Source organism: Lagenorhynchus albirostris, chromosome 4 (assembly GCF_949774975.1).
Source record: "Lagenorhynchus albirostris chromosome 4, mLagAlb1.1, whole genome shotgun sequence".
Taxonomy (NCBI): Eukaryota; Metazoa; Chordata; class Mammalia; order Artiodactyla; family Delphinidae; genus Lagenorhynchus; species Lagenorhynchus albirostris.
In genome coordinates this window covers 36,245,672-36,259,877 of record NC_083098.1, presented here as the reverse complement: position 1 = coordinate 36,259,877, position 14,206 = coordinate 36,245,672, and the positions used below count along the sequence as shown (strand labels likewise).

Genomic DNA, 14,206 nt, shown 5'->3' with positions numbered 1-14,206 from the left:
CACTGAATCTGCTGGTGTCTTAATCTTGGACTTCCAGCCTCCAGAAGTGTGAAGAATAATTTTCTGTTGTTCATAAGCCACCTGGTCTTTGGCATTCTGTTACAGCAGCCTGAACTAAGACACCCTGAGTAAGAAGAAATTCTGCCTTAAGACTGCAGTATCAACTTCTGCCCAAGAGTTTCCAGCCTGCCAGCTTCCTCTACAAATTTCAAATTTTATAGCCTCCACAATCATATAAGCCGATTCCTCAATTCCTTGAAATACATCTGTCTCTTTCTCTCTGTCTGTCTGCCAGTATGTATGTATATAAAACCTCCTACTGGTTATGTTTCTCTGGAGAACCCTGACTAATAAGGTAGTAAAGTAGCAGGTAAGAAGACTGGACAACATATGGCCTTGTAGGTCATGGTAAGGACTTTAGCTTTTAGATAACAAGTTAATGAAGGATTTTGAGCTGAAGCATGACATGATCTCATATTTCAAAGAGTCCATCTGGCTGCTGTGTTTGGAGTAGCAGAAAGGGGAACAAGAGGTGAGGGAGACGGATTGGGGGTAGCAGTGGGGATGAAAAGAGGTGACAGAATTCTGGATATATTTTCAAAGTGGAGCAAAAAGAATTGTTTTCATGATGGATATGGGAGTGAGAGAGAGGAATTGAGGATGACACGAATCTTTTTGGCCTGAGCAACTAATTAATGGGGTTTGGAACAGGTTTGGGAGAACATTAAAAGCTCACTTTCGGCAATGCTACCTTGAAATGCCTATTGGCCATATGGGCAGAGATACCAAGAGGGCACTGGATATCTGTCTGGTGTTCAGAGGGAAGATTTGGGCTGGAAGTATAGATGTGGGAATGATGATTGACATTGAATGTGTGTGCTGGGGATTAGGATGTTGGTGAGGTGAGAGATGAAGGTGAGGGAAGAGGAGGCAGGTATAGCTCCAGGATTCTGGCTTAGACACTCGTTAAAAGTGCCATTCTGTTAGGGAACACAGATGGGGTAGAGAAGATGCTAGGTTTTCCATGTGTTGATTTAAAAACATCTATTTAACTGGAACTGGAGATAATCTAGGAGCCTATGTAATCTAATTTGATCCTTTTATAGATGAAAAAACTGAGATTTCAGAAGAGCTAATTTGAATTACATTGACCAGTGCTCTTTTTGCAGTTCTAGGGTGCCTGTAATTATAGGGACGACTATAAAAGTAAAAGGCACATCTCCCCAATTCTGAGGTTGACCTAGTCATCCCTAGAATAAAAAACCCCCCAAAATCAAAGAACTCAAGTGGTCAGATTGGCTCTCAGGTCAAGTGGAAACTCCTATCTATTTGGGGGAAGGATTTGATGTCCAGTGTAGATTACGACTATTCCAATATTTTCAGGCTCAGTATTTTAATTTCAAGAAACTTTACCTATCTATTTATCTATCATCTATCTCTCTATCTATCTATGTGGCTTGTGGGACCTTAGTTCCCCAACTAGGGATTGAACCTGCACCCTTGGCAGTGAAAGCAAAGAGTTGTAAACACTGGACCACCAGGGAATTCCCAATTTCAGGAAACTTTAGACTATGGTGATTTGGGGCCAGGCCTGGTTGGATTGTTTTAGGTGGAATAATTGGGCATCCGCATTGTAGCATTTTATTCTACTTTAAAATAATCCCAGATTGAATAGCTTCAATTGCCATCAGAGATTTTCATTGGCTGATTTTGGAATATTGTTTAAACATAAAGGAAAGCTTGGGTAAAAGTAGAGCTTGTATAGGGTGATGGTTCAACTCTCCAAGAATTCCACTGAGGCTGTATGATAGTGAGGTCAGCAAACATGGGTTCAAATCCTGAGCTTGACTTCTAAGTAGCCATGTGATTTTACGTGTTTGGTGAACTTCCCTGGTCTATAGTTATCTCATCTTTGAAATGGAGATAATGATGTCACACACATAGAATTGTCCAAGGAGGTAAATCTATCACCCAGCCTGGGAGAGGAGGCTCTTAATTGCTCCCCTTCCCCACTGTAAAATACTTACTGGCCATTTACTCACTAGCCAGGTTGGTGTTGAGAAGGTATTGAGGGCCAGTTTTAACCCTTTGCTTTGGTCTGATTCCCCACTCTTTCTAACCCTCATTTCCATTAAGAAGTGTAGATTTCTGGCAAGTGAGAATGGTGGCATGGGGGCAGGGGTGGGGAAGAGTGTTTCTGAAGCAAGCATGGGAATATTCTCAAAGGGAATAGGAGAGAGGCTGGTGAGCCTCAGCAGTCCCATGGCAGAGCCCCAGTGTGATAGCAAGGGCTCAGAAGAAGGCTTTAGGGTGTGTCCAGGGAGGGTGGCTCACCGCCACAGTCAGGATTTCTGTACCCTGCAAAGGAGAGAGCCATCGGTCTTCAAGGTCCTAGTTTAGGACCACAGGGTACCATGACAGTTGACAATTGGGAGTCTTTCTGTATTTACCTGAAAATAATGTAAGCCTCTCTGATTCTGGTGTGACCCTTACAAGCAGCACGGTTGATGGCTAAGATGGATTTTCCCATTAAACTATTGAGAAGTGGGTTCAGAGTTAGCATAATATCCAGGAAGTACCTCACAAAAAAGAGAAGTAGTACTTATTTCTCACAATGGTCAGTGCCAAAATTCATCCAAGTGCTAATTTTAGACAAGTGTGTTAAAAGCCAAACCAAGTTTATTGTGAAAAGAGGAAAGTTGTCAGTACATTTTGGGCCTCAGTTATTTTACTGAAGTTTCACTAAAGACTTTCTCCTAGCCTGTTGAAATTTGCCGCTTGACAAGCTGGAACAGGTATAACTTAATCAAAAGAATAAACAATCTGTTTCAAAATGAGTTAGAAGATGACTATAATGGACTCTCCACCTTCTTGTGTCATTCTCTGCTAACATGATAGGGTCTAGGTAAATCCCTAAATGCTGGCGATTCACAGATACTCTAGTAGAACTAAAGTATGGAGAGGACTCCAAGTTACAATATTCAATATAATGATGTTTTGGAAAGCAGACCTTTTTTACTTTTTTGGCTGCACCATGTGGCATTCCAGATATTAGTCAAACCCGTACCCCCTGCAATGAAAATGCAAGAGTCTTAACCGCTGGACCACCAGGAAAGTCCCTGGAAAGCAGGCATTTTTGACTCTGATATATACTTACATCAAGTAAATGTAGAATATATATTTTGATGTATATTCTACATTTAATTTTGATTCTCTGTATTAGAAGAAGTTAGTTGATGGGAAAGAGGGAGAAATTTATTGTAGAAATACCTTCAGATGAAATTTACTTATATGTTACAGAATCTATAAGTATAACTTTCCTTAAACAGATTTCCAGATACTAAAAGAGAAAAAGAAAAAGACCTTGATCACATAATCCATTTTCCTTTCATTTGAAGGTTAAGCTATGTTCTGTTCAAAATAAAAAGATAGAAACACCAAAAGTTTAAGTTTGGTCCACCTATTATTGTTGCTACTTATGGGTACATTCTCCCAATTCTCTGCCTCAAATCCCAAAGATGCTTTTATCCTTGCAACACGTGTTCATCTCTAATCTCCTTGTGCTGAAATGTTTGGCATTGGAATGTGAGGTATTTCTCAGAAAACAGTAGTAATGTATAGGCTGGAATGTTTGAGCAATGTTTCTTATATCGCATGAGATTCATTATGAAATACCACTAGATATAGTCCTTCATTGTATTTAGCGAGTTTGAAGTTTCCATTTTGATGTAGAATAGAAAAGGAAATGTGAATTATATAAAATTTAAGTGTAATTAAAAATAAAAATACATCTTAAATATTTTTAGTACAAATCTTGCAGAGTCTTCAATGAGCCACAAAATCTTGGGAATTATTGTAAAACTGTTTCTCTTTTTCTTCATTTTTTCACAAAATCAGTTCCTCATATATTTCTGTGTATTATATGAAATTAGGACCTGCCAGAACCTCAAAAGATGGTATTGAAGAAAAAAAGGTAATTAGGAAAAGCAGAAGTCCAAACATTAAAATTCTGATTACTATTAGATGAAATCAACTTAAACTTTGTAAATTAGTTTTCAAAAGATCAAGAACTTATTTTTCTTTCATTTTATATCCAATAACTGCATCAAACCTAACATCAATCTTTCATTTTAAAATTGCCAGGAAACGCTCAGGAAGGATCCTAAAAGAAAGATACATGAAAATCATTAGGAAATTAATATTAAGTACATTTGTAAAATATCTTTAAGAATACTTATATTTATCATATATCTTGTCTATGTTCATCTTAAATAAGATTAAGAACATTTACTCTGAGTCACTATTATATGTTCTTTCCAATGAAATCCATTTCCTTTTGAAAAGGAAAAGGAAGGAAGTTTAGCCTTCTTTAGGGTAGGAGTGACTTGAAAGATTTAGTCTTCAAAATAAATATACTTGAATATTCTTCAAAAGATCTAAGATACAAGGTGTATAGAACTGAATAATTCAGACGCTAAAGGCTCTTAAAAAAAGAAACATGACATTGGAAAGGAAATAAGAATAGGAAATAATTTTATACTTTATAATCCAGAAACTAATAAAATGTTCCACTAAGAGACTGTGGAAGCAGAATTGCTAAAAGAAAATGCGAACAGTATACTTGGTTTTGAGCATAATGCTGAACAAATTAACAAAAGCGTTTAAATTCCTTACATGTAAACGAAAGAGTTAACACATACCCCAGAGTGTTCTTGTGAAGAATCAATGTGTTAACATAAATGCCTTAAATGGTGATGGACACACAGTAGGCTTAATTTTTTTCTCCCCACCCTATACTTAAGAATTTTGAGGAACTTGTCACATTCCAATGAGTCTGAGAGAAACTAAACAGAATATGTAAGTCAGTGTAACTATATAGAGCACCAAACATTTGTAGTCGGAGGAATATCAGGGCAATATTAATAATAGTGATAATTACAATGATAGTAGAGCATAACATTTATTACTTATAGTATACTATAATATTTTATAGTATATACAACATATATAGTATATATTATATTACTTATATAATATAGTATACTGAATATTTTGAATGTATTATTTTGTTTATTCCTCACAGCCCTATAAAGATGTGTTGTCTCCATGAAGAAACTGAGCTTCAAAGAAGTTAGATAACTCATCCATGTTCATGTAGCGAGCAAGTCAGAAAAACACAACTTCACCTAACTCCAGAACACAAACTGTGAGCCTCTATGTTAAAGGTCTAGGTAATCTTTATTTAATTAACAAACATTTTGGTGCCTCCTATGTGTCCATCAACTCTTCGAAGTGCGAGGATATAGGGCTTCCCTGGTGGCGCAGTGGTTGAGAGTCTGCCTGCCGATGCAGGGGACACGGGTTCGTGCCCCGGTCCGGGAAGATCCCACATGCCGCGAAGCAGCTGGGCCCGTGAGCCATGGCTGCTGAGCCTGCGCGACCGGAGCCTGTGCTCCGCAACAGGAGAGGCCACAACAGTGAGAGGCCCGCGTACCGCAAAAACAAAACAAAACAAAAAAAAACAAACAAAGTGCGAGGATATAGTGATGAAATCCAGGCAAAATTACTTCCCTCAGAGAGTAACCTTCTAAAGGACTGTGATCACTGAGGGCTTACATAATGTGATAAGTCAAATGTGAAACACTTCACAGGTTTTAATTCATTTATTCACCAAGAAGATCCTTGAGCTTTACTACCTAAACCTTTAAGGTAGTTTCAACCATAGTTCCTAGAAGAAGGGGCTAAAAAGCCTGACACAAGCCACTTAATGCTTTTGATCTCCTGAATTTTTTTTTAAGGCTCTAGGTCAGTAGTTCTCAAAGTATGATCTTTGAACCAAATGCCTGTGACAGTTGCTTGTTAAAATAGAGATTCCTGGATCCCAATTCAAACATCCTATATTAAAATCTCTAGAGGTGAGATTTTTCTATTTTTTATTTTTTAATTATTATTATTATTTTTTGCAGTACGCGGGCCTCTCACTGCTGTGGCCTCTCCCGTTGCGGAGCACAGGCTCTGGATGCACAGGTTCAGCGACCATGGCTCATGGGCCCCGCTGCTCCGCGGCATGTGGGATCCTGCCCGACCGGGGCACTAACCCGCGTCCCCTGCATCTGCAGGCGGACTCTCAACAACTGTGCCACCAGGGAAGCCCTATTTCTTAAATTGACTTCCCAAGTGATCCATGTCGGGGAAGCCTGACTTTAGGGACAGGCAGGAGGAGGCTTTTTTTCTTTTCCTGACCAAAGGCACCTCTTCACTTTCCCCTGACCAGACTCACTGCCACACAGCCTTCCTCCCAGAAGAGTAATGGGGTAATGTGCTATGATGAGACAGTCTTTAAACCAGCAGTTTCCAATCTTGGCTGTACATTAGAATCACTTAGAAGGATGTATCCCTCAGAGACCAGGCCACAGACCATTTAGATCAGACCATTTAGATCAGAATCTTGGGAGCAGGTATCAGGCGTTAGCATTTTTTAAAATCCCAGGTGAATTCTAATGGGCACCAAAGTTGAGAGCTCCTGCTCCCAAGAAATGTTTCTCAAATTTGAATATGCATACAATCACCTGTGGGTCATATTAAAATACAAATTCTGATTCAGGAGATCAGGAGACTCTGCATTTCCAATAAACTCCCAGGTGATGCTGATGCTGCTGGTCCATGGACCACATTTGAAGTAGCAAGGCTCAAGGGTCTCTAAAATTAGAAAAGATTATTTAGCAATACCTATGCTTCAGTATAATTTTGCACAAAGTAAGAGCTCAGTGATTATCTGCTGTATATTTAAATGAATATCTAAAACCTGACTATGGTCTCCTCCAAAATCATTGTCCCATAATTCCATCATGTAATAATGCTTAAAAACTATCCTCCTTCATATACATTCATTTATAAGACAGGACTTCCAGAATTATACAAATTTTTTTCTTCAAAAAACAAAACCACAAAAAACTTAAAAAACATATGGAAATTATTCAGTTCCTTTACCCAAGCTATACCAATCTTGCTTGAATGATTAACAAATGTGGTTTTAAAAATGGATGGATTCGTTAAGCCTATTATTTTTATTAATTTAATTACATTTAATTGTACTTTTATCAAATGCCTGGTTTTAAATCTGAGTAAAAACATGTAATAGATAACCTTTATTTATAATGCTGACAAACATCACTGTGGCTTACCTTTCCACCACTGTTAAAAAGCTTATAGACGATGGAATAAAGACGATTTTCTGCTCAGTCAGGATCCCATCTACCAGCTTGTTTATCACTGCCTCAGGTTCCAGGGTGGGTCCCAAACTGAAATCAGAAGTAGTCTTCAGAAACAAAACATTTCAATGACGTTTTAGCTTTGATTTGGTGCTAAGTGAGTAAGTTAAGTTACCATACAAACCATAACATAACTGACTTGTAGCATCTAGCCCAAAACAGATGCTCAAAAATGATAGCTGTTTTAGCATTAATAATAACAAAAACAGGAGGAGTCTTTCAAGATGGTGGAGTGGAAGGACCTTGCGCTTACTTCCTCTCATGAACACACCAAAACCACAACTAACATCTGAACAGCCATCGATAAAAAAGACTGGAACCTACAAAGATCTTCTACATCTAAAGGCATAAAGAAGAAAGCACAATGAGACGTGAACAGAGTATCTGTCATGCAAGAGCTGCTGTGATGGTTTATGATGATGCCAATAAAAAGTGGGTGCCAGCTGGTGGTTCAGTCAGGCTCAGCAGAGTTCATATATATCATCATACAGGCAACAACACATTCAGAGTTGTGGGCGGGAAGATTCAGTACCATCAGGTCGTGATAAATTGTGCCATTCCTTAAGGGTTGCTAGACAGGTGTCTGGTCTCAACTTTGGCAGCAAAGAAGATGCCAATGTCTTCACAAGTGCCATGACACATGCCTTAGAAGTGTTGAATTCACAGGAAACGGGGCCAATATTGCCTTGACAAAATTCACAACTACCTGCCCAAGTTCAGAATGGCCCATCACAAGAAGAGCTGGAAATTCAAAGAAGGCAACTACAAGAACAGCAATGACAAAAGGAGCTGGAGCAGGAAAGGCTGGAGAGAGAAAGAATGGAAAGGAAGAGACTGGAGAGGGAGAGGTTAGAAAGGGAAAGGCTGAAGAGGGAGCGACTAGAACAGGAGCAGCTGGAGAGAGAGAGAGACAAGAAAGGGAATGTCAGGATCGTCTGGAGGGGAAAGGCTGGAGAGGCTGGACCGGGAAAGGCCAGAACGAGAGCGGCAAGAGCGGCTAGAAAGGGAACAGCTGGAATGGGAGCGAGAGCCAAGAATGGCAAATGCCGCTGCCCCTGCCTCTGTGGAGATGACTCCTCTGCTTCTGACCCAGGCTCGCAGGCAGCCTCTCAGCCGCAGAATCTCCAGCCCAACAGGACATTGTCTTGGGACCGCCTGCACCTCCACCCCCTCCTCCACTCCCACCAGGTCCTGCCCAGGCATCAGCCACGCTCCCTCCGCCCCCAGGGCCCCCTCCACGCCCTCCACTGCCGTCCTCAGGGCCCCCCCCTCTGCCTCCTCCACCACCTCTTCCTAATCAGGTACCCCCCTCCCCCCACCTCCTGCTCCTCCCCTCCCTGCAGCTGGCGTTTTTTCGGGATCCATGTCTGAAGACCATGGCCCTTTAAGCTGCAATTGCTGGAGCAAAACTTAGGAAAGTGTCACGGATGGAGGATGCCTCCTTCCCAGGTGGTGGGAATACCATTGGTGTGAATTCGGCCTCCTCTAAAACAGATACGGGTGGTGGAAATGGACCCCTTCCATTAGAGGGTAGTGGTTTTTTTTGTTTTTTTTTTTTTTTTTTTGCGGTACACAGGCCTCTCACTGCTGTGGCCTCTCCCGCTGCGGAGCACAGGCTCCGGACGCGCAGGCTCATTGGCCATGGCTCACGGACCCAGCCGCTCCGCGGCACGTGGGACCCTCCCGGACGGGGGCACGAACCCGTGTCCCCTGCATCGGCAGGCGGACTCTCAACCACTACGCCACCAGGGAAGCCCGAGGGTAGTGGTTTAATGGAAGAAATGAGTGCCCTGCTGGCCAGGAGGAGAAGAATTGCTAAAAAAGGGATCAACAATAGAAACAGAACAAAAAGAGGACAAAAATGAAGATTCAGAGCCTATAACTTCTAAGACCTCTTCAACAAGTACACCTGAACCGACAAGAAAACCTTGGGAAAGAACAAATACAATGAGTGGCAGCAAGTCACCTGTTATTTCCAGATGGGATTCTCCAAGGTTAAAATCAGGTTGTTTTTGACAACAGGTCCTATGATTCATTACACAGACCAAAATCTGTGCCCTTGTCACAGCCCAGTGCCAATGGAGTCCAGATGGAGGGACTGGACTATGACAGGCTGAAGCAGGACATGTTAGATGAAATGAGAAAAGAATTAACTAAGCTAAAAGAAGAGCTCATTGATGCAATCAGGCAGGAACTGAGCAAGTCAAATACTGCATAGAGAATCAAACTAAGGAGAGATAGGACTTTAATCTGGAGAAAGGAAAAAAAAAAACCTACAAAGAACAACTGTGTTACCAACAACAAAACCCTTACATTTTGTGAGCTGTAAGAAGAAAACGGAGGCAAACAGTCGGACGGAGGGAAAAACCAGCACAGTTTGAAAGACTTCAGGCATCACTACTCTGGCAGTAAGCTATTTCCCTCCCATTTTGCTGCTTTTTTCTGACCTTTACAACACGATGGAAGAGAGTCGTATGGGAGTTCCTGTATCAGTTATGCAGAAAATACTGAATCCGTCAGGCAAGATCACCGTGCATTGAAATATTTTCATGTCAAGAGAAAATCGCACATTTTCCACAATCCATTGCTAAAATAAAGAGGAGAAAGGCTTGAGAAGTTTTTTTCAGAGAATGGTGATGAGGTATTTAGCAAGTTATGCTATTGTATTGTAAATGTTTCTCTCAGGTTTGTCTTCCTATCATATTTGATATTCCATGAATAATTAAGTTCAGCCCTATGTAGGTTAAGTTCATAAAATGTGGAACAAATGGAATTGTATGTGCTTTCAAAAGGTGATATTTATAAGAAAGTGTCCTAAAAATGATTTGTTCGGAGTGAGGAATTTTAGAATGATAAGAAGTCTTTCGAGTTTAGCCTTCATGCAATTTTGTAGATTCAAACATAAAATTTGTCCAGAATTTAAAGATTTAGATGGCTTCCTAAATTGTTACAATGCTTTACCAAATCTGTGACTCCTACATAACACAAACCGGTGGTCAAATGTAAAACAGAATATTGTAGATTTACTGTAGGTTTTCAACCTTTTTTAGATTTATGCATGTGGACTTTTTTGTTTTTTTTTTTGGCGGTACGCGGGACTCTCACTGTTGTGGTCTCTCCCGTTGCGGAGCACAGGCTCCGGACGCGCAGGCTCAGTGGCCATGGCTCATGGGCCCAGCCGCTCCGAGGCATGTGGGATCTTCCCGGACCGGGGCACGAGCCCGTGTCCCCCTGCATTGGCAGACGGACTCTCAACCACTGCACCACCAGGGAAGCCCGCATGTGGACATTTTTATAATGTAATTACAATCACCACAAAATTAGCTTTTTAAATTGCAGACGGTAATGCATGTCAAACTAATATGTAGTGGCCTTTTCAAGGCCTAGTCCCAGGGAAAACATTTTGTAGAGTATAGGGGAATGGGAGGAAGGGAAGGAATAATTTTTTATTTAAAGTTAATTTCTGCACTATCTTCGTTCTCAGTTACCTGCATGAATAATAATGAGGAATATTTTGTGACTTTTATTGGTAAATATGTTAACAGCACCAAGTACTTAATCTTTTACATCATGTCTTCACCTAATTGTATTTTAACTTGAGTAAGTTCAATGGTCTGAAACATGATTCTGAGCTTCACATGAATTACATCTTACTGTGGAACTCAAAAGTTCCATCCCTGAATTTGGCAGTTGTTATTACCTTGGCGCTCTGCGTTATACAGGTGTTCAGGTACACGTTCCTGACTACAAAGCTGCTTTTGAATCTTGTTATGTTGAAATACTAGAAAAGTAACAATGATGACAGCAATTAAGGTCACAGAAATCATTAGATAAAGGGAAAACAACAAAGGGGTGTCCCGCATAATTTTCTTTTAATAAAGTGAGACTTAGGTGGTGGGAAGAAGGAACTAGATACTCTACTTACCACCATGTGTGTGTATGCGTGCGTGTTTGTGTGGGCACTCACGTGTGTGTATGTTATCCACTCTCTTTTCTTTGAAACTTCTAAGATTAAAATAGGGGAAAAATCCTGTATGTTGCAATGATAGAATTTTTTGAAATTTTAGGAAATCAAAATTCTCCAGGCTCTCCATCTTGATTTATGCTTGAGTTGTTATGCGCCATATTTGCTTTGAAACCTTTATCAGTAGTTTTACTAAAATTTTGAAGAAATAATCCACTTTCATTTGCTTTGTAGATTTCTTAATTTAAGTTCGTAAGACAGAACTTGTTGATAGCGTAGTTAGAATTTTAAGTGCTGCAAGTTTGCAGCCATTACCACTCAAAGAGGTTTGAATGAGGGAATTTTTTCCCCTTGTTAAAATAGTTCCTGTTTCTGTAGAAACTTCATTTTTAGATCTGTGATGGATGAGCTATCATAATTCAAGTATACAGTTCTTTTTTTTCTATCAACTATTCATTGTCATCCAATAGTGAAGACATTAAAGATGCAGGCAAGCTTATGAAGTACTACTTTCTAAAAGAAATAGGAGGCATTTTCATCTTTATTATTGTACTTTTGGTTACGCAAACACTTTGATGATACAAATGTTTATGTCCCCCATAAATCTGGTCAGAAATCACTTTTGATTTTGTTGATTAAGTTAAACAGTCTATAGTAGGATAGAGTACTGGGTACAAGTGTTCCAAAGTAAGGTAAAAGACTATGGTAAAAATGCTAGATCTTAAAAAAGAAACTGGTTTATGCCCTAAACGTTTTGTGCCTTGGTCTAATATTAACATAATGTCTGTGTAAAATGACAAAAAGAACCAGTGTTGAATCACGTTTTATTTCCTGTCGTTCTGCGTTATCCCAGATTGCTAAATGTGTTCTTTCCAAGAAGTTTGATTGAATTACTGTATACATTCACTGTCCTATGTGACAGTTTTGTCATTGTTAGAGATTTCAGTAATTAAAATGGGAAACAGAAGCTTAGGTTATTTTCCTTATCAAAACTATATTCCTTGGAGCCACAATATTATGATGGTTTCTGTGCTTTTGTCTTAAGCTGAGTGCAGTTTAGGGGATCCTTTCTAATTACAGGAAGGTACTTCTTTCCTTCAACACTGTGATCTGACCTGTGACAAATCTGTACTATACACTATGTAAATGGCTAACAAGTCAACTGCAAACCAACTGAATGTACAAATCTTAGTGCTGGTGATGAAATCTCTTCAGAACACTCATCATGATCTCCAAGTTTGTCTCAAAATTTGCAAGCATCAATCAAAACTGAAGATGAAAAACTAATGAATGTTGAATTCTCATGCTTTAGTTGTACTTCCTTATTAGAATTTTTGGTTCTCTGCTATTTTTACCGTAGTTTCATTTAAATTTCCTACATGCTAACTTCGTTTGTGTGATTGAAATAAAATTGCAGTATATATAAAAAAATAACAAAAAAACCCCCCATTTAGTGCTTATCATGTACTGTACACTGTGTTAAACAATCTGCATAAGTTATCTCACTAAAGTTTTCCAACAACTCTATGAAGGAGACACTATAGTCCCTATTTTGCAAATGAGAACTATAGAAGTAACTAGGACTCGAAAATAATTTAGCTAGATTAGGACTGACAAATTTCACTTTTAAATCTCTAGAAGTCTTGGGAAAGAAGTCAGATGCCATTATACAAGTTTTATTATCCTATTAAGACTATTTAATGAACAATTTCTGGAGTATCAGAGGAATTAAAATATAGGAATATGCTCAGCTCTAAGTCCTTGATCTCCGTATGTAACCCTTATATTTCTTAGGTCTTGATTTAATTTTCAGCTTTCTTACTTAGTTCCATGTTACATCTTTACTGTGTAATCATCCTGGTATATGTACTACTGAGTAGCAAGTAGTCCCTAAAAAATGGCCTCTGTTATCTGGGTGTTAGAATAAGGGCACTTAGGATGGAGTTGCACAAGAGTTGGTCCTGAGTTTTTAATATTTAAAAAAAATTATTTATTTTATTTATTTACTTTTGGCTGCGTTGGGTCCTTGGTGCTGCACGCGGGCCTTTCTCCAGTTGCGGTGAGTGGGGGCCACTCTTTGTTTGCGGAGCATGGGCCCCAGGCACGCAGGCCTCAGCAGTTGTGGCTCGCAGACTCTAGAGCGCAGGCTCAGCAGCCGTGGCGCATGGGCTCAGCTGCTCCGCGTCATGTGGGATCTTTGCGGACCAGGGCTCACCGTGTCCCCTGCATTGGCAGGTGGACTCTTAACCACTGCGCCACCAGGGAAGTCCCTAACATTTTTTTAATGACTTAGAAAAAAGATACATAATCAAATTTATTCATGAAATTTGCTAATGTCACCAAACTGGGTGACTAACATTTTGGGGAGGCAGATTTTAAATGTGTGCCACTAGTTGAGAGAAGGCAGGCAAAAAAAATTGGATGAGATTCTTTAGGAACAAATACAGAATAGTTCATTCAGAAAGAAGAACATGTAGTAAAGTAAAAGTGGGACAATTGGAAAGTGTAGTATTGTACTTAAAAGTGAGCATGATAATTGGATACATGAAGGAGAGCAAAGCTTAAAACATACATGATATAATCTTTCATTCTCAGCATAGGTCAGTCATTTATTAGAATACTGTGTTCACCCCAGCACCCCGACGCAACAGTATTACATATGAAAAGCTTGGAGATGTCACTGCAGAGGAAATATAATAATGAAAGCGATGGCTTTTGGCTCAATAGAGGCAAAAATGAAAGGCAATGGAAACTTGAAGAAGACTAAGCAGTCCTTTAGCCTGTGGGATAAGAAGGTAATGGGTGTTGAGGAGGGTGACTCTAGAAGCTGAAGGATGCTTGTGCCTTGAAAAGTGTTCAGAGGGAAATTCACTTTCAAGCATATCGCTACCAGACTTCAATATTCCCAAGCTCCATCAAAGCTCACAAACGCCTGTGTAAACAGTATAGCATACTCTCTCGAATTCACACT

The 14,206-nt window shown here is 39.8% G+C and overlaps 1 pseudogene; it reads left to right on the top strand.

Annotated features, from left to right (window-relative positions):
• Positions 1 to 7,650: 7,650 nt before the first annotated feature.
• LOC132519241 (protein enabled homolog) lies at positions 7,651 to 9,549 on the top strand (annotated as a pseudogene).
• The last annotated feature ends 4,657 nt before the right edge of the window (positions 9,550 to 14,206 follow it).